The sequence below is a fragment of the Tenrec ecaudatus genome, chromosome 5 (genome assembly GCF_050624435.1).
Source record: "Tenrec ecaudatus isolate mTenEca1 chromosome 5, mTenEca1.hap1, whole genome shotgun sequence".
NCBI classification, from domain to species: domain Eukaryota; kingdom Metazoa; phylum Chordata; class Mammalia; order Afrosoricida; family Tenrecidae; genus Tenrec; species Tenrec ecaudatus.
In genome coordinates, this window is record NC_134534.1 from 17,251,811 (window position 1) to 17,276,079 (window position 24,269).

At 41.8% G+C, this 24,269-nt stretch overlaps 1 non-coding gene across 1 annotated transcript; it reads left to right on the plus strand.

The window, feature by feature from the left end:
- The first annotated feature begins 1,168 nt into the window (after positions 1-1,168).
- Positions 1,169-1,303, plus strand: LOC142449634 (small nucleolar RNA SNORA15). Its single transcript, XR_012784762.1, has one exon. It is a non-coding gene; the product is annotated as a small nucleolar RNA SNORA15 (small nucleolar RNA).
- Positions 1,304-24,269: the final 22,966 nt, after the last annotated feature.

Here is a 24,269-nt window from a genome sequence, read left to right on the forward strand (position 1 = left end):
TCAGGTCCCTGTGAATCATGACCAACTCGATGGCACCCAACAACCACCATGCACACGCGTACAGACCCCAACAACCACCATGCACACACGTACAGACATACAACGGTTTGCTTTGTTGGGGAGGAGAAACTAGCAATGCTACAAAGAATAAAAGGAAATGGATACTTGAAGATAAGATAGAGAACAACCCCAGGGATTAAACACGAACCCTTAAATTTTCAGATGCCGGTGGGAGGCTCATGCTGTTGTTGTTGGGTGCTGTCTAGTTGCTTCCGACTCACAGCGACCCTACTGCCTGGTCCTTCGCCATCCCCACAGTGGTTCTTTCGGCTGAGGCCTTGTGGTCACTGTTTCCATCTGTCTCCTGGAGGACTTTCCCAGTGGTGAGATCCAGCTGGTGAAACCCCCTTTGGGGACAACTGCTGACTAATTTTCTGCTGAGTTGAGTGAACCGGGTATTAAAATGGCCCTTGTCATCAAAGCTCTCTAGGGGGGAGGGAGGGTGGGTAGCTTCCCAACCATATGGACATCACGAATTTGCATCCTTTACTCGTTTGAATCGTTCATCTGCACATCAGCACACTCTAAGTGTCTGTGTTAATGCTCTTTCCTTCTACGGGTATAAAAAATAGACAAAACTATATTTGTAATAGTTATTTAAAATATAGTTATTTACTCATTTCTTAAAAATTGTTATAGTTTGGATGAAAACAACACTCTAATTCCCTTGTGTTTGCTATTTCAGTGAACAAACATTTAACATAAAGAGAAAAATGCCCAACACCCCAGAGGCTAACACACTGTCAATCGTTTCAGCTTCGTGTTATGTCCCAGATCCCCAGGAGATATTATGGGTGAATTATGCAATTCCTGAAAGTGTGCGAAGAGCTAAAAATACTATCAGAACAATTACTGTACATTCATCAGAGCGGAAAGGGCTTTTGCAACGAATAAGCATAATAGGTTTAGAGATGCAAATTTACCTGTTTCTAATGTATCAAACACAGTGATTATTGCCTGATTGGCCCTAATCTAGAGGAATGGGTCCTACTCCCACCACGGAAAGATGGTTAAGGATAAACCCACATATATCCAATGATGCTCAGAGAAAAACAAAGGCTATCCTAAGCGAGGATGCCGATCACGAAGCAATATGAAAATACCTTACGCATGGCTGAATACTGTGTTTGGTTATCCGTAGTCTACACAGCAGACACCTTGCCACAGTATCGTTTCCCTTTAACGTACTTCAGGTGTGCTGTGTCTTCTTCATGGCATATCATCTGTAGAGGTGAGTACAAGGGGAGGGAATACCTTAAATAACACTTTTATTGTTTTCTGTCAAATATTTAAGATTTTTCAATGATATTTTAAAGCTTTCTTATAACATAATCCAGTTTTGTGTGCCTCCTATATTGTTCTTAATTTTAACTGTACAAATAATAAAGTACTTTTGGGCATGTTGTCTCTTTAATGTAAAACGGTCATTGGGTCAGTGAACTGGTTGTTGTTATTTGAATCCCACCGTGGATGGTCCCTTTTGAAGAAGTGGTGCCCTTGTGCGGTAGTGCTGGTGGAGAATTTTGAAGGGTCCATAGACTTCCAGGAGAACAAACGAAATCTGTCTTGATAGAAATACAATCAGCATGCTTGTATTGGAGGCATGATGGTGCGACTTTGCCTTACATATTTTGGACATGCTGTCAGGAGAGACCAGTCCTGGCAACGACATCATGCTTGGTACAGTGGTATGCAGCACAAAAGGGGAGGACTGCCAACAAGATGGATGGACACAGTGGCTGCATTGTTGGGCTCAAACATAAGAACAATTGTGGGGATGGCACAGGACTGGGCCATGGTTCCTTCTGTTGTACATCAGATTGCTATGAGTTGGAACAGATTTGACAGGACCTAACAGCAACAACAACAACCGAGAGCCATAGACAATACCAAAGATGCTCTTGGTGGTGGGTTCTGTCTGTAAGGAAATCCTAAATATGTGAAGTAAAACTCAAAAGAATCCACTGTTAGTTCGCCTGCTTTGACTTATGCAGACCCTTGATAACAGAGTAGAAATGCCTCATCTTTCCCACAAGGAGTTGCTAGTGGTTTTGAACTACTGACCTTGTGGTTAACAACGCAATGTGTAAGTCATGAACCCTGGTGCTGCAGCAGTTAAAGTGCTTTGTTGCTCATGGAAAGGTCAGCAATTGGAACCCAACAGCAGAGGGAGAAAGGTGGCAGTTGGCTTCCATAAGATTTACAGGCTTGGAAAGACCTAGGGGGTGCTTCCACTCTGTCCTACAGGGTCATTATGAGTGACAATCGACTGCACAGCCGTGGGCTGGGTTTGGATGGTATGTGTGATCCCCAACGAACACATTCACACACAGCTAACGGTAGACGAGTGGTGATTCACGTCGACATAAAACTATTGAAGATTAAGGGGCAGTAGGTGAAGGAAAACCATACAGGAAAAATTCCCCAAAGGAGAATGCTTCAAAACAAAGGAGACAAACAAAACAAAACTCCGAAACAGGGGCCAGAACAAAAAAATCATATTATTGTGAATGAGGCTGGGAGAGCAGAGTGGAGATCCAAAGCCCATTCGTAGGCCACTGGACATCCCCTTACAGAAGGGTCTTGGGGAGGAAATGAGCCAGAGTGCAGTGTAGGTACGATGAAACATACAACTTTCCTCTAGTTCCTAAATGCTTCCCCCCCTACCCTCACTGTTATGATCCCAATTCTACCTTACAAATCTGGCTAGACCAGAGGATGTACGCTGGTACAGATAGGAACTGGAAACAGGGGATCCAGGGCAGATGATCCATTCAGGACCAGTGGTGTGAGTGGCGATACTAGGAGGGTGGAAGGGGAGTGGGTTGGAAAGGGGAACTGATTACAAGGTCTACATGTGACCTCCTCTCTGGGGGACGGACAACAGAAGAGTGGGTGAGGAGAGACCTCAGAGAGTGCAAGATATAACAAAATAATAATTTATAAATTATGAAGGGTTCTCAGGGAGGAGGAAGCTGATGTGAGGGGCTTAGGTGGAGAGCAAATGTTTTGAGAATGATGAGGGCAATGAATGTACAAATGTGCTTTACACAATTGATGTATGTATATGTTTGGATTGTAATAAGAGTTGTATGAGCCCCTAATAAAATGATAAAATAAAAACAAAAACAGTTTGTCTTCATACGGCACCCAGGGCGCTAAGGCAGCAGGATCTTGTTTGTCCACCAGCCAACAGGACACCACTCTTGGTACGGGTGTCTTCTGTTTCCTCGGAAACCATGTGTTTTCCCGCCTAAGTCCTCAGGTTCTGAGTGTTTCTGAAGGAGAGTCCAGTTCCCTCAGTGAAGGGCTATATGGAAGAGTGCGGAGATAAGAAGGAACTGACATCAAGAAGCCCAGGAAGGAAAATATGTTTGGAGACTGATTATGGAAGCCATGGTACAATTATGTTTGATATGATTGAACTATGGAATTATATGACATGTGGCTTAAGGCCCAAGCCACAGCAAATTAATTTTTTTAAATTGAAAAAACATAGGTCCAGGAAGGAGTTCTGGGTTCGCACTAAATCTTAGCTCCAAATGAAGAAAAATCAGTTCTTAAATCATGGCCCTGCTTGATACTTGCCTTAATGAAATGACCACTGAAGATAAGAGTGCTACTGTAAAGTGTGGTGAAGAATATAGATGGGCCACCCTATCAATTGAAATAATGACTGGGGTCTTAAAGGCTTGTATTCAAACAAGCAGCCATCTAAGCAAGGAGTCAATTATATCCACTCAGAAGTATACCAGCTAATGTAATCCAAAAATGAGTATTGCAAAAATCAAATATTGTGAAGACAAAAGTACCCGAGCTAAGGTTATGAACATTCCACTTGTAGAAGGCTGTGGGGGACAGTGGGAGCCCAAAATCCATCAGCAAAGTCAGATCCAAGGCAAGAGTCCTGAGCAGCCCAGTTCGCAGGCAGAGACCATTGTAACCTTGATTATGCGGCATAGAACTCAATACTTGGCCAGTTGATCTCCCCATAGACACATTCTGAATTTGTTCTGGGGGCAAATATTTCTTAGTTGTTCCTTGACAAACACCTCTTCCCTGGCTTCTTGAATGTTGTTGGGTGTCTTTGTCCTCTCATATATTATTCGGATTTTTGACTTTATACTAATGTGGTCTAATCTTTACCACCTTAGTGCAATTTGGTTTTCATTGTTTTCTATGGGGTTTCCCAGCTGTGAAAGGCAGGATGAGGGGCGGTACAATGAGAGTAACTGATTCAAGGTGTTCCAGGGAATGTAAGGGAGCAGGTGGGTGATAGGGAGGGGTTGGGGAGTTTGGGAGTCAATCATGAAGTGGAAAGGAAGCACTGGAGCTGATTGTGAGTTCACAGCTCATTTGGGGGGCGAATCAATCATGGGGGGTGGAATGCTCTAGGATGAATGTGATGGTGATTGTACAATTACTCTTTGATATATTTGGACCATTGAACTCTACAACCCTATGTAAGTAAGTTAGTTTATTGTACCAGCCTGGCCAATAAACACATGTGGGGTCAATTGAAGGGCAGAGGTATAAATGGCTCAGTGAGCCTCACCTTTCTAGTTCTTGGTTCTCTTGCTTTGTGATGGTTGGACCAGGATGCAGCTGCCTTAGCTAGTTCCCTGCTTCAGCTGGCAAGGCTCACTTCCTGCAAGACATCCCTGAGGAGAAGCCACATGGACCTACCCCGATGCAGCCTAGGGTGCTGGAGCACCCATGTGGAGACCCCTGCCACCACTGAGATGCTTACATGCTCACTGATTTGGTCTTCTTCCTGCAGTTGGCATTAATTTGTGTGTTTTGTGAGATGGAGGAGGACTTTGTGGATTGGTGTTAGACCTATGGGTTAATGTTGGACTTGTGGGCTTGAGCAGCGGTGGGTTGGGATGTTTTCCTGATGCGCACTTACCCTTTATATAAAACTCTCCCTTATACATATGAGTTTCTGTGGTTTTGTTTCTCTAAAGTCTCCACACTAGCACACTATGATATATAAATGATGTGCCAATAAAAGTGTAAAAATAAAAACAAAAAAAACCACCTGTGCAATAAAGTCCCTCTTTAATCTGCTTCCCTGCAAGTCAACCTCTAACATGAATAGTCACATTTCGCCTCCACTATGAGCTCTCTGTAGAAAATAAGTAATCTGGTTTCTCACTAAATCCCCTTGAGCAATACCACACTCTTCACAGGCTACAGAGGTAAGAGAACTAATCCCTACCCATGGAAAAGACACAGACTCAAGAATAAATTCAATATGGAGAGCTACAAAAGGGAAAACTCATTGACCTACTCACACCGTGAATCCAATGAATGGTGCTCGTGCTTACACATTGAGCTGCTAACTGCATGGGAAGCCGGTTGAAACCCCAGCTGGTTCGCAGGAGGAAGAAAGGGCTGTAACGAGTTATGATCTTGGAAATTCTCGGAGGCAGGTTTACCTTGCCCTATCAAGTGCTATGAGTTGGGATTGACTTCAGGGCAGTGAGTTTGTCTTGGTGTTTTGGGGTGGTGGAAATATTTATAGGAGGAGTTGAGGGGTTCTGTGACTGTAGTAGAATGAATAATTGACCCTAAAGATGTCCGTACCATAATTCCTAGAATCCATAGATATGTTGCATGCATGGCAAAGGGGATTTGGCAGAGGATATTAAGTTCAAAACCTTGAGATGCGTAGATTAAAGTACGTTGGTGGATCTTATGCTGTTACAAGAGTCCTTGAACGTGAAAGAGAGTGGCAGAAAAATAGGGGAAATCCGGCCCTGGAAGAAAGGTCAGACATGAAACGCATTGCTGGGTGTGAAGATGGAATGAGAAGGAACTAATAGGCCAAGGAATGTGGGTTCTAGAAGCTGAAAAACAAGAGGCAACAGACTCAGTGGCCCGAGCACAGGAACAATTGTGACGATGGCACAGGACCCCGTAGTGTTTCTTTCTGTTGTACGTTGTATCGCTGTGGGTTGGAACTGACTTGATGGCGCCTTAGGAAACAAATACAATGCTGATAACTAATTACACGACAGATAGGGAAAGGGTTCTCATTGGATGTGTAGTGTAGCAGGTGGTAATCAAAACCATCATTTTCTACCTAGAACGATGACCTTTATTAGATTAAAAAGTATTCCTATAACTAAAGAAATTAATGAGTCTCCATAAAGCTGCAATGAGCATTAACTAAAGATCAGCTCAGTGAGCTTGCTGGGTCCAAGCGTGTGCATAGAAGAATATAAATGGAAATTAACTCCTAATGTGGAATGGAATTGTGTGATTTATACCTTTTTTTCACTTTCCCGTTGGGGATTTTCAGCCTTTCTCCCTCCTAGAAGTAGCCCCACTAAAGCAGCACCACGAGCACATTATAGTCTTTTTTCTTTCTGTAGAAATAAAATGCCTTTAAGAGAAATTGTATTGCAGCCCTTGGATACTTAAAGTTTATCCGATTTGTTTACTGATCCTGCTCATGTCGAAGAATTTATGTTGTCACTAAATGCAAATGAGAGACAGAGATCGAAAAGGAAATGCAGTTTTATAGCATCATCATTTGTCTCCATTGGCACCGACGCTCCCCCTGAAGAGCGTCTAATTGTTTATTAAAGAAGTTGGTATCCGTGCTCTTCCACCCCATCTGGCAGCACCATGCCTGCCTTTATTACCCCCGAGTGGGAAGTCGCCATCCCACATCTGGAACACATTTGTTCATTACCCTCCCCACGCCCCTACCCATGGTAGCATCTGTGCATTTCAAAACACGGTCATCTTGGGGGGTGTGAAGATCTTCTTAGTCGTTTACGTTCAGACCTCCAGCCTGCATCTTGAGAGAGATTAGAGACCCACCTGATTGATCTTGAGAAGTGTGAGGAAATAAAATGCCTTTATCTTCATGTAAGAACCAAGGGATTCCGTATAAAGCTATCATCGCAAAGACATTAGAACCCCTCCTTACGCCTGATGCTACATGAAACCAATGTACAGTGTGTGCATATGTCTCTCCTCTCAGGTAAAATGATGAATATCAGGGATGATAAACACATCAAAGAACACTTGCACTCAAAGGAAGCATCTCAGATCGGTCCATGCCTAGTCACAGGAGGGCCTCTCGTTGTTTGCAGGGGAAGGACATCAAGTCCCTCAGAAGTTCTCTAAGGACAGGACAAAATCAAGCAGATGCGGGACTCTTGATCTTGGAGAGCAGGTGAAATGTTGGGCGTTGTTTGAATTATGAGTCACAGCATGAAAAGAAAACAATATCTAACTCTGAAATATTCCATTAAAATATCACCATCCCAACAACATCTGTGTTGAGGAAAAGGGGGCTCTTGGGAAATGTGGCCACTATGTCAACACTGCATAATGCAAGAGGAGGAATGAGCAAGAGCATGGTTTTAGGTTGGTTCTCCACGCATGTATCAGAATTCTCCCAAAGTCCAGTGGACCCTAGAATGTTAATGGCTATTTTCACATGGGGTATTGGCAATCCTTGGTTTCCTCATGCCAAAATGCCACGTTGAAATAACTGGTTTTCATCATACTATTCCTCTACTCATTCACATGGTATTAGCTTTAATCCTAGAGGAATAGACTCATGAGTTCTTAGAATTTATAGTTCATTCTGAAGGAGACAAATCCGAGTTAGCTGATCTATACACACGCACCATTTGTCAGTCACTATAACCTTATGCTTCTGAAACACCCCTGGGGCAAGTCTCTCACCTCAGTCACCAATCATGGCTCATGCTTACCCTACTTAGCAAGAAAGCTGAGTGCCAACCTAGCTTTCTCGGTCTCAGGCATTTCCACAAGGAACATTAAGGTTGACCCTTATAGGTCAGTCCTCTGGACCACAGAGGACAGTAGTACCCTTTCCTGCACACCTTACCCTTGAGTGAATAGAGCCACACCATGTTCAACTGAAGATTCGGAGCCTCTTCACCTACAAACGTATGCTCTTTAATTTTTTTTCGAACCGTGATCACGTTGAAATTTTTCTTCCCTACTTCAGAAAAATATGGGTCCCTCCTCCCTCCTATAATCCATCCCTCAATCTAACTCAAAAGTCACTGTCTTCTCATTCCTTTGGGATGCTGCTTCACCATTGATTTCATCGTGGCTCACCGCCCCAGCCATTCCCACCCCTTCTTGTAGCAGTCATGGAGATGTTTTCCCTTTCCTGAAAACAAAACACAAAAACAAAAACTTTCCATGACCCAGCTACACCCTCTGTTTACTCTCTGATCCTACTTCTCCTGGTCACTGGAAAAAATGGATCCTATGTTACTTCTATTTCCTGGACTTCTTTCTCAGTGATATTTCCAGGTTTCTAGTTAAATTGGTCATTTATCAATCTCCTTCCTTTCATCCAGTTAAATAAAATACATTTGCTTTCATTTTTCTTGAAATTTTTGCTTCTATCATATTTAAGGTGGTGTAATTGTTACATGTTGGGTTATGATCTGCTTGGTTGACAGTTCAAAAACACTAGTAGCTCCTTGGAAGGAAGACTGGGCTTTCTATTCTTGTAAAGAGTTGCAGTCTCCAAAGCCCACTGAGCCATCATTGCCTCAATGGCAGTGAGCTTGGTTTGGTTTTGCTATCATATTAAATGTCACCACATGATCAAATATCCATTTCTGTTTTCTGATAACTCCTTCTTTCTAATTTCCTTTTCTAGTTTGTTTGTTTTTTTTCCCCTGTTACTCTTGGATTCTTCCCCAGTAAAAATTGTTGCATCTATTCCACTCTGTTTCTCAATGGCCATTCGGGAAATTCATTCATTTTTATCCCCCTTCATAGAAATCACCTATCCTCTGAAGGGGTGATTTAAAAATTTTATCATTGCCTTTGACTTCCTTTGATAATTTATAGCTAGCTTCTTCATATTATTTTAGTAAGATTTGTGACCCAGTAATCATGCTGAGTGTGCTATTTGTTACATCTAGTAGGTAGTAAGTTGAAATACAAACTCAGTCTATTCAATTCTAAGATCCACATTCTTAACGACTACATTATAGACACTCCCAATTAATATACTTACTACTTTACACTAAAACTGTATAGAAAAATAAAGCATTTCTACGATCCTGACTTCAAGGAAACTGCAGTTTAATATTCTTCAGAATTCTATTTCTTTACATACAGATGACCAGTTGATTTTAATATCAACTCAACCCTACAATTCAACATACATATGTCTTTTGAGAAACACGTATTTATATTTTCCTTACTCTGTATATACATTGGGCAATCCTACACAAAGCAATTGGAAAACTTTTTCACATATGTTTTTTTTATAATCATTTTATTAGGGGCTCATATAACTCTTATCACAATCCATATATACATCAATTGTGTAAAGCACATTTGTACATCCGTTGCCCTCATCATTCTCAAAACATTGCTCTCTACCTAAGCCCCTGGCTTTAGCTCCTCATTTTTCTCCTCCCTCTCCATTCCCCCCGCCCCACATGAACCCTTGATCATTTATAAATTATTATTTTCTCATATCTTGCCCTGTCTGACATCTCCCCTCACCCACTCTTTTTTGTCCATCCCCCAGGGAGGAGTTCACATGTAGATCCTTGTAATCAGTTCCCCATTTCCAGCCCACTCTCCCTCCACCCTCCCAGTATTGCCATTCACACCACTGGTCCCGAAGAGATCATCCATCCTGGATTTTCTGTGTTTCCAGTTCCTTTCTGTACCAGTGTACATCCTCTGGTCTAGCCAAATTTGTTAGGTAGAATTGGGATCATGATAGTGGGGGTGGTGGCGGCGGGGAGGAAACATTTAGGAACTAGAGGAAAGTTGTATGTTTCATCATTGCTACATCACACCTTGACTGGCATGTCTCCTCCTGGAGACTCTTCTGTAAGGGGATGTTCAGTGGCCTACAAATGGGCTTTGGGGCTCCACTCTGCACTACCCCCTCATTCACTATGATATGATATTTTGTTCTGATAATGCCTGATAACTGATCCCTTCGACACCTTGTGATCACACAGGCTGGGTGCTTCTTCTATGTGGGTTTTGTTGCTTCTGAGCTAGATGGTCGCTTATTTACCTTCAAACTTTTAAGACCCCAGGCACTATCTTGACAGCCCGGCACCATCAACTTTCTTCACCACATTTACCTATTCACCCACTTTGTATTCAGTGGTTGTGCCGGGAAGGTGAGCATCATAGAATGACAATTTAATAGAAGAAAGTATTCTTGCATTGAGGGAGTACTAGAGTGGAGGCTCAATGTCCTTCTGCTACCTTAATACTAAACCTACATATATATGCACATAGATCTATTTCTCCATCCTCATATATAAATATATTTGCATATGTACATGCCTGTATTTAGACCTCTACAAATCCCCTCTGCCTCCTAGCTCTTTCCTCTATTTCCTTTGACTTTCCTCCTGTCCCACTATAATGCTCAGTCTTCATTTAGGTTTCAGTACAGATATGTTTTAAAGACTCATCCCACCTTTTTACTCCCTATCTCCCACTAATAAAGATGAAAATTTCAAATCTACCATAATGAGGATATATTTCATTATAACGTGAGGATTTTTGCTGGTATTCATTTGTACCCTCTTTGAGTAAAGGGGGGGAAATGTGTGATTTCTTCTAAGTATGTGAAAATGTGACTAATGTTTTATGATTTTCAAGGGTGACTTTATATTCTTTAGTGTTCTATCACATTTCTGAGCATTGCAAACTGTGTTATTTGCTAACAGAGAAGATAAGTACGCAGCACATGATGGAAAGGTGGGTCGGTAGATTGCAAGTTCCCAACTGCACACAGTTTAGCTTTTCTATTTATAAATATATATAAATGAATATATTCACTTTCCAAAAAACTCTCGTCCAAAATCTTGCAGCAAACTTTGGCTCTCCTTACTCTCTTGACAAATATACTAATTCTTGCTTCTCATAACATATGAACCTAGTCACATATGTACTGGTCCTTCCCGTTGTCTAATTCCCCATTAGCTTAATAAAAATAACTAGATGTGAGTGGACCCTTAAGGATATGTAATTCATGGGAAGAAACAGGTACATGTATAACTAACTATAATATAGGCAAAATAGGACTTATGTCAAATAAATATATAACTAAGTAACTCTGAAAATGTTTGTGGTTGGTTTGACACAATTGAGTTATGCAAACATTGGGGCTTCATTTAATGTGATTACATATAGCTGCTCTTTTGATTAATTCCTGTGATGGTTTGAGAACTGGTCCATTTTCTGGGGAAAAATAGAGCGAATAATTTCTCCTTACATGGGGTTGTTATGATAAGGCAGATGACAAAGGATTCTAAAAAATAGATTTAGGTATTTTCACTTACGTCATCTGAAATGTAGCATCTCCTTCCATTGTAAACATAAGAAACATATCAGAGTTTCCAGGATTACCTATGTGTATTCATCAGATTTCCAGGTATTGTCAGGTCTTACCACACATCCTGTTGCAGATATTCTAAGATCTTATTTAAACTCATCACTGCTATTAAATTAATTAGCCTTAGTGCTAGATCTTATTCCTTTTTAATATATCAATAAAGGATCCTCTATCTTGCATCACACATTCATTTGAATGTTTTCATGACTATTTTTCTGTATAAATTGGTCTGTGCTATAATTTGATATATTGTATATGTTACGTTAAAAACAATATTCTCCCTGGAAGGAGCCCAAAGTTTTCACCAGACTGGGATGTGGCCATCAGACCCCAAATAGTCGTACCTGTGTGACTTTGAGCAAAGGAACACACTGAAGCTCCAAGAGGATGTGGATCTCGGGTTAGGAACTCACTGAAGTAGATCAAGTCAAGACATGACACGAAGTGGCAGCGCCCACAGGCCATCTTTCCAATTTCCTCCTAGTTCCCACTCTTGTCCTAATCCCTCTGGGTTTGTCATCCCTCAGAGTAATAATGATCCAGATCAGCCTCTGGGTCTTCTTGCATAAGCCATTGTCCCAAAGCTCTCATCAACTTCATTTAAATGGCATAAGGTCACTGATAAACCTGAGTGTAAAATTGACAGAGAAGAATTTGGCTCTGGGCTAAATGGCTGTTCAGTTGAAAACTCACCAGACTTTGGTTTTTCTAATTTAATTCTCTTGATCCTCAGTGTATTTAAGAGAGAATCTCTAAAGCTCTTTCCTCAGCCAGTTTTTTGTTTCATTCTTGACACATGATTCTTTGTTACTCTTGAGCAGGCTGTGCATACGTTTCCTGAACCCACATTAAACTTGATTAACCACACACCAGCCGTGTGACAGAGCACATTCTATTTTCATCTGTATGCTTGTGACTTCCTATGGGGCAAGTAGAATTAACTGTGAGATCTCCTTCTGTCTTGGCCCAGAGTCTGGATTGAAAACAGTACATCTATCAGTAAGTGAAGCTTCTGGAGAAACAATTCCACCATGGATTTGTTTGGCTTCACAGGTCCTCAGATTTTAATTGTTTGATCAACTTTCAATCGAATGTTTTATGCCGTACTCATTTCTACGGTTTACTGCAGCCAACACTTCCTCCAACAGCACTGTTTCGGTTTTTGTTTTTTAATTTTTAAGAGACTAATTTCTACCAGAGGGAATTCTGACGAACATGCTAGGTGAAGTGGTATTACTTTTATGAAACTCAGACCTTTACCACAGAGCCCAGGGAGAAAGTAAACAGCCGAGATGAAAATGCTAAGCAACTTTTGGAAACAGACCGTAGATACGTGTATCTGTTTTGTTCTTTGTTATAGGGCTGCACGTCAGCTTATCCTTCGGGACAGAATGAAACACCCAGACCAGACACACCCGGTACCATCAAGTAGATTTGGATTCGTAGCAACCCTATATATGGTTTCCAAAGGTGGAAATAATCGGTAGCTGCATCTGTCTCCCTCAAAGCAGCAGTTCGAATCCACCAGGTATTCCAAGGGAGAAAGATGAGGCTCTCTGCCTATGTAAAGATTCACGATCTCAGAGACCTGATGTGGGCATTTCCACAGAGTCCTATAGGGTTGCTATAAGTCAGGATAGACTTGATGCCAGAGAGCATTGTGAGGCAAAGTAAAAGAATAAAATTAGGAAGAGAAATGTGCTTACAGTAAATGGAGTAAAACAATCTAGCACCTAATAAGCAACGAATAAATGTCAAAGTTGGTCTTGTTGTATTACACTTGTTAGATTGGATGGAACTTTGACTTTCTGTCCTGCAGAGTAATGCCAGGCCCTGCTGCCTGCTACCTGCAACCTACCGCCGGTTGGCCTTCCAGGCTGGTGTGGGGGGTGGGGTGGGGAATGGAGGTGGGGGGTAGTGGGTGGATGGGGTGGTGGTGGTGGGTGGACAGAGGGGTGGGGGGTGGGGTACTACTACTAGCAAGTCCCTCCCAAGAAGCTTGTATAGTGACAGAGATCACACACACACACACACACACACACACACACACACACACACACACTACAGCAAAAGAGCCAACAAAAGTTTTATTTAAGCATGGAGTATTCCTGTTAGGTGAGAATGAGCCCATAACATAGGTGAGACCCACTCTGAGAGTAAAGTCTGTCTCTGTATAAGTCGAGAAAGACCCGTGTGTGGGGGAACTTTTGTCCTTTTGAAAGACACGGTCAGAGGGGTGGAGATTGCAATGCTGCAGATGATTCCTACTCAGTTTGTGTTGTCTGCTCTGGGATCCCCTGCATACTTCTTTGAGGGTTATCTCGGTTCGGTGTTAGGATGTTCTCACCTGTGTTCAGCAGGGCCTGGCCTCAAGGTCAGCATGTCACCAGGCCTGGCTCCAAGGCCCTTTTTCCCCTTAACAGACAGAAGTCCCTCTACAGCGCCTGTTAACTATCAATTGAGAAGATTCTAGAAAATCTCCAGGAGTTTGAGTTTATAATCCAAGACTGTGAAACTCTTCAAGCAGGATGTAACAGATTATATGGCTACATTATATGTATAATTTGACTCATAGCAGCAACTGTGCGGATGGAGCAAGACCAGGCAACATTTCGCTCTGTGATATTTCTCTTCTAAAAAGATTACAAAGCTAGAACGGATGCTAAGGCACCTAACAGCAGTGATTCTCCATTAGAATGCTTTACACTTCTGTGTGGCTGAGCAAGCATTGGCTGAGCACCTATTTCATGCCAACATTGGGCTAGGTATTGTGAGAGAAAGAGCATTAGGGGCCAGTCCTTGCCCGTGAAACCCTTGATATTCTGTGGGAACCACGCATAAATATGGGTGCTGTTGCTAGTTGCCACGGAGTCAATTCTGACTCATATGGCAAGTGTCTACGTAGGAATGTAGGATCTATGTGAGAAGGTGCCAAAGTGAGTGGTTACAATGAGCATTTCCAAATGTTTGACCCTAAACCTTTTGTTCCTGCAGCGCTGGCTGGAACATGAGCGCTGTGGAAGGGGTGACAGATTGTGCAGTGAACCTGAATCACTGATGGGCAATCCCTGGGATTGTCCTGTGCCCTGGGGGGTAGGGGGAGGGCGGTGACAAAACTCAAGACACTGAGGAGACAATTTATCTTGAGGATCCCTTTCTCACCCTCCTGCCAGAGTGAGCTTGCTGGAAAGGGACAGAGGAATAAATCACAGAGAAAGAAAGAACTATCAATACTCCAAATGATGACTAAAAACAGCAACAATGTGTGTGTAATAAGTACTTTAAAATTCAGCTTAAATTTTTAAAAAATGCTCAAACTTGCCTAATATGTATTTATGTGTCAGGTTCCGTGGTAAACCTAACACTGAAGAAAAAACTTTTCTTACTCCCATTTCACCAAACAAGGGGTGAGGTGAAGAGAGGTTAGGTGTCTTGCCCAAGATCACAGAGAAAGGCCTCACAACCAGGATTCTGAACCCAACGTAGCTCCAGATCCTATGCTCTTCACCATGGCCCACACTGCCCCTCTGTGGTACACCTTCTAAACATAATGGCATTTAGGGTCCATGATGCCCGTAGCTATTTGAGATTATTCTTTTTCAGTTTCACTTCATTTTTATTTTGAGAAACTTAGAAAATATGAGAGAAGAACCTGAGACTGGAATTCTGCTTTGCAGGGGGAGCAATGGTCGTCTTTTCTGTGTTGGTGTCAGGTGTCACGACGCCAGCTCCAACTCACAGCTACTCATGTAGAAGCAAAAGGAGCACGTCTGGTCCTGCAAGCTCCCCACCATTGTTGTCATCTCCGAGCCTGTCACCATGCTCCCCGTATCAGTCCATCTCGGCGAGGCGCTCCCTCGTTTTCAGAGATGCTCATAGCCTTTTCCAGAGATTGGTTTCTCCTGACAAACCCCACTTCCATGGAGCCTTCTGGCTGGGTTTCCTCCAAGACAGATTTCTTTGTTCTTCTGACGTTCCTGGTGTATTCTTCACCAACCCCATAATTCAGATGGACCAATTCTACTCCCGTCTTCCATACTCATTGACCAATTTGCACCTGCATACCAGGTGACTGAAAATACCATGACTTGGGTCTGGCACTCCTTAGTCCTCAGAGTATTTTAAAGTGTTCATTGGCACAAGATATGCCTGATGCATCACACCCTTTGATTTCTTGACTGCTGCTTCTTTGAGTATTGATTGTCCAGTCAAGTTGGCACTTCACCTGAACCATCAGAACCAGCATTGTTCTCACCTTACAACTTGCATTCACTACTGACAGACATGAAGTTCAAGGCTTGCAGCCTTTCATATGGCTTATAACTCAATGTAAAGAAGACCAAAATCCTCAAAAATGGACCAATGGGTCATATCATGAAAAATGGAGAAAAGGTTGAAATTGTCAAAGATTTTGTCCTACTTGGACCCACAATTCATGGGACCAGCATTCAAGAGATCAAAACACATGTAGCATTGGGTAAATCTACTGCACAAGACCTCTGTAGAGTATTGAAAAGCAAGGATGTTACTTTGAGGACTAAGGTTTACCTGACTCAAACCATAATATTTTCAGCTGCCTCATATGCATGTGATGGTTGGACTTGCCTCGTATGCATGTGAAGCCCACATATGGACTTTGAATGAAGATGACCAGAGTTGAATTTGTGCATTTGAGTTGTGAAACTGGAGAATAATGAAATCCCATGGACTGTTTCAAGGACAAACAGATCTGTCTTAGAGGAAGTAGGGTCAGAATGTTCCTTAGAGGCCAGGATGGCAAGACTTCATCTTACATACTTTGGACATGTTGTCAGAAGAGATCACGGCCTGGAGAAGGACATCAGGCTTAGAAAAGTGGAGGGGCAGCCAAAGAGGAAAGCTCGCAAGGAGATGGATTGGCACAACGGCTGCCACAGCAGGATCCGGCACAGGAGCAATTGTTACAGGAGTGCTGTGCCGGGCAGGGTTTCGTTCTGTTTTGCACAGGTTCACTGTGAGTCAGAACTGACTCCGTGGTACCTACCAACAACAGGCATGCGTGGCTAATGTGAAAAAATAGTTTGAGAGTAGCATTTTTACTGTTGCTGTAAGCTTAAAGTATTGGTGAGATAGTTGAGGAGTGAGAAATTGTCATTTATTGACATAATTAGGTTTCAAAGACCAGGTAGTTATGCAAAGTCAGCATTAAATGAAAATGGAGATCACCACCTAACTTGAAATTTTCATTATCACATAACTGCCAGCTTACATCATTAATTCATTGTCAAACCATTGAGAATCATGATCGGCACAGCCAAGTTGACACAATTCACTAACCATCACAGCCAGTATTACCCTCACCAAACGCCTCTGGATTTGTTCATTTCAGATGTATGTCATGAATGTGAAAAATTGTCAGGGAGTAGAGTCTTTAATTTGGTTATCAGTTTAAAATCTCAGCTAATGAGATAGTCAATATGCAAGGAGTAAGTATATATCTCACTACTGGAATTTGTATTTTTCAATGGGAACATTTATACATGACCTTTGGATTCTTTATTTTCTGAACTTTCCCTCTGAGCTTATTTGTCCTTTACAAATGTCTTGGAGAAAGCCAGGGCCTCCAAGGTTAGGAAGAGATTCATATCCGCATCATGCAATAGACAAAGCCTCCCTGTGTGAATCACTGAACAACTGAATCCTGATAAAACTATGGTCCCAAGGAAATCAATCATGATCAAGACATCCACAGCTGGCTGTCTACAAAGATAGAACTTAAGGGAAAGTGGTGTTATATGCTAACAAGTTGGGAGTTCCCTTGAATTGGGTCCAATTTAGAGGAATGGTGTCTTTTACCAAAACGCTAAATCAAAGATGTTTCTTTCTGGTAAAGGCAGCTTAGTCAAAATAAAACAAGAAAAAAAAAAGCCAATGAATTGGTTGAGTAAGAAAATACACAGCACTTTATAATCTGTGCCAACCTCGTCAGTTTAATTCATTTTATTGAAAAGTTTGGGACTCTCTTCTGCTGGAAGAGGATCCAACAACTCTGCACAACTTTGATCAGTGTAGAGACAGGTATGTATTACATATTTTGGTAAAGAAGCAGCAGAGTGAACGTTGATTCTCTGCCATGACAAAAAAACAAACAAACCCAAGCTCGCTATCAAGTCAATGCTAACTCATAGCAATTCCTTGCACATTTCTGTGACTATCCCAGTTTATGGGAGTAGAAAACTTAGTCTTACTCCAGAGTTGTTGCGGGTGGTTTTGAACTGCTAACCATGAAAACCACAGCCCAACTTGTAACCCTTCACCACCTGGGCTCCTTTGATATTGTCTTAGGAGCAGACTATTGTTAGATATCTTTTGTCTCTGGAAACACCTTTCAATTTAAAGTGGAACTTTCCCGTCTGCAACTTTGGGGCTCTATGTGCTATGGCACACCCCTGATTTGACTTAATAGGTTCACAAAACATGAACTTTAGCTTCTCACCAGCTCAAGTCAGCAGCAGGTAATACGCGATAGGACTGAGCGGATTTCATGTTAAGTAAAGAAAGGAAGATGCTTCTATGCTAACCCCACTTTCTGGCTGGGAAGCGGACAAGCTGCTGGAGTACTTTGAGCATTGACTTTTCTCTTTTTAGAAATAAGGATTATAAAAGTCACATGTCCCTCATAGTTTGAGATAATAACTAAAGAGTCCAAACAGAGTTCTCAGCTTCTCATCCATGTAGGAACTCAGCATATACTAGAATGCCTATAACTAATGTGAAACGTAGGGCAGGGAGACCCAGACCTGCCCATTGGCACTTGCTTTCTCATCACTTTCTCCAAGCATGTCTCATTTCTTCTGCATGTTGCTAATCCTAGCCGGCACCCGGTATGCACATTTTAATAGTGTAGCACTTCACAGATCAACTATGTGAGGATCAATCGGTTGTAGATTGGAAAATATGGGTGAATAACAACGTCTATCTTGAAGTGATATGCCAATAAATGGGTCACAACTGTCAATTATATTACCACATCTTCCCATTGTTTACAATTCTGTGCAAATTGCCGAGTAGAAACCTTGGGTTCATTCTATTTGATCATTGTCCTCATCCATTTGGCCAGGATTGCATGAACACGGGGATGCAAAGATGATTGAGGCATGTCACCTGCCTAAGAAAAGGTCACAACTTGAGGTGGTTGGTGAAAGACATACAGACAATTTTAGTAGAAACCCCTCCTATGAGCCCATTCTCTAGCTAGATAGGTAACTGGACCACAGTACTGGATTAGTCTCTAAATTTGCAAAGGTGAAACAAAGTTGCTTTTATACAATAAACAAAAATCAACCATTGAAAAACGGATTTTCAATTCAGTGAATATTGATTTAACTCATTATTTACCTGGCACCACTATGTTAGGCCATATAGACAAAGGAGATAGATAAATTAACAGACTATTATACTGAGAGAATTATTATTCTAAAGGGTAAAATGGATAATAACTACCTTCACTAGAGGAAGATAATGATGAAGAAAAACTTGAAACATTGTGCATCTCCTGGGAGCAAAAATCAAAATTAAAAAAGTTAAAAACATATCCTGGACAAATACTCAAAATACTAAAGATTTGAAAACTCTCTCCAAATGAAAATTTTGTCTTGTTTTTCCTTACTGTTTTGGATACATGGTGAAGTGTAGGACATTGGTTGTCATTTTACCTGCTGTTAAATTATCACCTCCAAAAATTTGGATATGTCATTTTCCTCACCTTTCCCCAAGATAAGGGAAAATTATGGGTCAGAATTATTGACACAATTAACCGGACAGGTAATAATCTGGCTCAGGTTGCTAGGGAGAAGGATTGGCAAGAAAAGCGTAAACTTTAAAACCCTGAGGATGAAACAGCACTATGGATGCAGGTTCATGGTGGCCCCTTGGTTGGAAGGCACTCCAGGTGTGTAATAGCCACAACAATGGGCTAGACAGTGGTTCTCAACCTTCCTCATGCCGCGACCCTTTCACACAGTTCCTCATGTTGTGGTGACCCGCCAACTATCAAATTATTTTTGTTGCCACTTCACCACTATCATTTTGCTACTGTTAAGATTTGGATGACCCCTGTGAAAGGGCGGTTGGACCCCCAAAGGGGTCGCGGCCCACAGGTTGAGAACCGCTGGACTGTGCATATCCACTATCCTAAAGAGAGTGCGGGACCTGGTAATGCTTTGCTCTACTGTGCACCATCATGAGAGCAACTCCACAGCAGCCAACACAACAAGGTCATGAGCATAAAGTCGTGAATCTTTGCTTCAGAACAGAGTGTGCCTACAAATTGAGCAAGGAATTTCTCACTGTTTGCTCCTGCTCATTATTTCCATACAAACCACAAAATATCAAAGTCTTTTGGGGAAGAAGCATAGTGAAGTCTTTGTTTGCTGTTCAAGAGACTCTTCTGGGACTTGGATCAATCAAAGGGATGCCTCTGGGTCAAGTTATCCAGGAGAAAATCTTTGGAGGTATTGTTTTGAAGGCAATAAATCTACCCATGTATGTGCTGGTTGTCATGACCACCTTTAATCACCAACAGAATCATGTTTAAGACCAAGACAGACACTTATTGAAGGACTCTTTTTTTGCCCATATCTCACCTTCCTCTTTTATAGACCTCACCAGGATATGACAAGAGGGTTAGTTTCTTAATAAATCAAATATCTCACTGGGTTCTGAAACTAGGACATTAATAACCAGTAAGATACTAAGATATGAAAGCTTAGATTGATACAATACTATTGACAAGCCAGATTTAGCAGAATGAAAAGCCCATACTAATGCATAAGGCCCAGAATGTCATGCTTTACATTAACCAGGAAGAAATCGGTCCAAATCCTACTCCCAGGATGGAAGTCATGAGGTTCTCATTAGCAATAAGGGGATGGGCCATGTGAGGCAAGCCAGCAGATGTGCTTTGAGAAGTAAATTTAAATACTGAGAGTGGTAACCCTGCACAAAAGAAGCTTTCAAAATAGCTTTCAAAGGACATTTCTGTTTCAATTTGGAAATGACATAGAAGCAACCAGCCAATGCATACCTCTTTTTCTGACTGATATGAGCCTTGAATACCTGCATCCTCTTATAGACAAGAGAGTAGGAGATACATTTTATTCCCTTTTATAAAGGCAGATTACAAGCTAGCATGAGGAGATGGACATCCCCAAGGACAAGTAATGAACACTTTCGAGGAAAAGGTTTTTAAAGGTAGTGTAAGTGATTAAAATTTCAATTTGCTCAGGTATACGGTTGTTAATTGGCAAGAAATTACTGATTCAAAATAAACTGGGTTTCTACTCAAGAATTCAGGGAAGAGAAAATTAATTGGAAAAACATGAAATTACATCTCTGGGTAACTATCATTTTATTTAGAACTCATTGATAACTATATTTCCCCATCCTCTCCATTGACATTTAATCAATTCTGACCAATAATGACCCTATAAGACAGTTGAACTGCTCCTTTGAGTTACCAAGTGCGTTAGACAGGCTTCTCTAGACAAACGAAACCAGGACACTTATAATTTGATAGATAGATGATAGATAAATAGATGATAGATAGATAGATAGATAGATAGATAGATAGATAGATAGATGATAGATTTATGCAGCACAAAGGAATATAACAGCTACTTAGTCCACACAGCAACACAGAAGGCTCAGTCAATTCACTTCTGTGAAACAGTTAATATACTGGAAGTCCTTCAGCTCACAAGAACTGCCCTGTTCAAGGTCAAGGAAGCAGACAGGTGAGTCTCCCTTTGGTATATTCAGGCAGAGTCTGCCCACAGGCAGCAAATAGCAGTCACCAGCTCAGGAGCTTGGCGAAGCAGGCCTGAATTGGATATTGAACTCAAACAATGCAAGATGACAGTATCCACTCACCTCAAGTTCAAGCAATGTACACACCAGCAGATGGTGAATCAGGTCTTGAAGGAACCTCAAGCTCTGGAAACATGATCCATGGGTTGGCTGTCTACAGGTAATGTAGCTCACAATTGGAGGCAAAGAACTAGCTAAGCAGCCACACACTAGAGCGATCTGAGACAGCGCCCATGGTCTAAAGACAAGCTGACTAATGGACACCCTCATGAGGCTGAGGTGGGCCATGTTGAGTTGACCAGAACCCAACAAGATAAAGATATTTGAGCCTGTGAACTGGTGCATATTGCTGTTGACTTTATAGATGGCGTGTCCTGATTTGACTTTGCTTATGGATGCAGTTCCAACTGGAATGAAGATTCTTCACATCAAAGATTAGGATTGTGCCCTCAGAGCACTGGGTTGATGTAATTGGGCAGCATAGAAATTATATACCCAAAATGGGGAGGATAAAGGTATGAAGTGGTTGGCCTACAAACTTTCATAGGTGGGGGAACATATTTATAAGATTATAGGAATAAGGTGTAGGTGTTACTTAACTGCAATTGTTAGGCTTAGAATATTGCTGTGTTGTTCACTTGTAGAATATGTATATTTAAATGGGGCTTTGGCACATATCGAATTGTATGTGTTTTAGTTTTTATCCTGTTAGGTACAGATATGATTTTATTATTGTTTTGTTTAAAATTATTTATGCCTAAAGAGTTGTGTAAAAGTGTCAAGTTGACAAGGAGTGGTATCTCCAGTCAACTTATGAAGGGGTAGAGTCTAGCCTGTGACTCTAGTAGCAGCTTGAGGACCTCATTTGGAGGCTCAAAGGACATAAATAGTTCACTGGAGGCCAGATACTCTCTGCTTGACTCCCTGTGAGACATTGCAGCTGACAAGCCACATGGAGCTACTCTAGAGCCCTGGGGAGCCATGTGGAGACCCCTGCCAGTGCTGAGATGCTTGCACTGCCACTGGATCCACAAGACTCTCCACCCACTGACCTGTGATCTTCCTGCATTCAGTGTCATTGCAGGTTTGTGTAAGTCTGAAGAGGAATTTATAGATTGTTATCAGACATATGGGCTAATATTTAACTTATGAACTTGATCTGGACTGGGCTGGGATGTTTTCTTAATGCATAATTGCTCTTTGATATAAAGTTCTCTCACACATGCGAGTCTCTCTGGATTTGTTTTCTAGTCTACCCGGACTAACACACCAAGACTATATCTTTACAGGAGCAGTTGGCCAGAGCTTCCTCTCCACAGAGCAGTTGATGGGTTTGATCCATCATCCTTACAGTTAACAACCTAAAATATAATCACTATGTCACCAGAGTTTCTTGTAAATAAATTCGGTGGCTTGTATTTTTTACTCAGTTACTCTACTCTGTTCTTTTTCCATCTGCTTCTTGTTGGCAGGTGAAGTCTGGTTATTGTTCTGTACCGTTGAGTTACAGTAAACCTGTGGGACATGGTAGGGAGCCCTGGTGACTTAGTGGTTATGCTTTGGACTGCAATCCACAAAGTCAGCAATTTGAAAGCACCGGGCTTCTGCGGCAGAAAGATGGGGAGCTCTCTTCCAATGAGGTGTTACAGTCTTGGACATTCACAGTGACAGTTCTCACTTGTCACATGGAGTCCTTATGAGCCGTTATCGACTAGATGGAAGTGAGTTTTTGGTTTGGGTGGGATATAGTAGAAGCATCTCAGAGTGCTTTCAAGGCTGTAACATCTATGGAAACAATCCTGCGGTGTTTTTTTCCCCCAGGGAGAGACTGGTGGGTTCTTTCAGTTATCCCTAAGGTAACTTAACTCATTTCAGTTTGCTTAACCATTGCACCAGCAGCAATTTGATGTATTGATATGACCGACACTTAGAGGATACCCGTCAGTTTCCAGTCCAGTGAAACTAGAGGTTAGAATATTACCCAGAGCGACTTTGCTGGAAGGAGGACTGTGATCCAGTCTTCCTCGTTCTCTACAATAGCTCTCACTTGATCTCGTTGGCATGGAGAGCTCAGCAAATGGAAATGTGAAGAGACCAGGTTTGAAAGTCATCAGCTTCTGAGCATCTTTTGATTTCCACAAAATTCGCATTAGGATGGGAAAGAACCTGAGAGACAAGCTGGCCCTGCTTTTCACGACTTAAGCTATTGAATTTCCACAGACTTCTTGACATCTGAACTCATTTTTCAATATCCAGCCTAAATATCTAGACCTTTTATCTTGTTTATTGATGAAATTATAAACAGATCCATAAGTGGCTCAGCTAGCTGATGGCAAAATTTTTCCATTTCATATAAAGGACATTGATATCATACAGACTTTTATTCTTCAAGCCAGTATCTAATCAACACTGAAATTCAGCTGAAACACTTTTCCCTTTTCTATGTATTACTTCCATTGCCTGTAGACTTTATGAGCCAGGAGACCTGAGTCATGGCCACAAAACAGGAAAACACTGCTGGAACATATAATGCATCCGGGACTTCATGCAAAAAGAAAGGCGCTCCCCATTCTTTCGCATTTTAGCTTCTGCAAATTGGATTTCTCTCTCAATTCTGCAATGTTCTAACCTTAAATGGATACAAGAATCAAGCCAGTTTTATATTGGTGAGTGTTAATTGACATGAATGCATAAGTAACATAAAGGGTTCAGGTCTTACTGTTTCAGGGTGCTGTCAAGTGGGATCCAGCTCAGAGCGACCTTATTGGTAGCCCGTCAGAGGCCAGCAAGGGTAGAAGAGGTGATATTGAAAGGAAACTCGCAGGCATCTTCGCACAACATAGAGGTGGAAACGTGTCTCTGCTGCTGCGTGTACCCCTCCCGCAAGAAGGAAGGTGGGGGGCAGAGTAAAACACATTTCCTTATCCATGGAAGAGACCCAAGCTATTGGAGATAAGGAAATGGCCAGAAA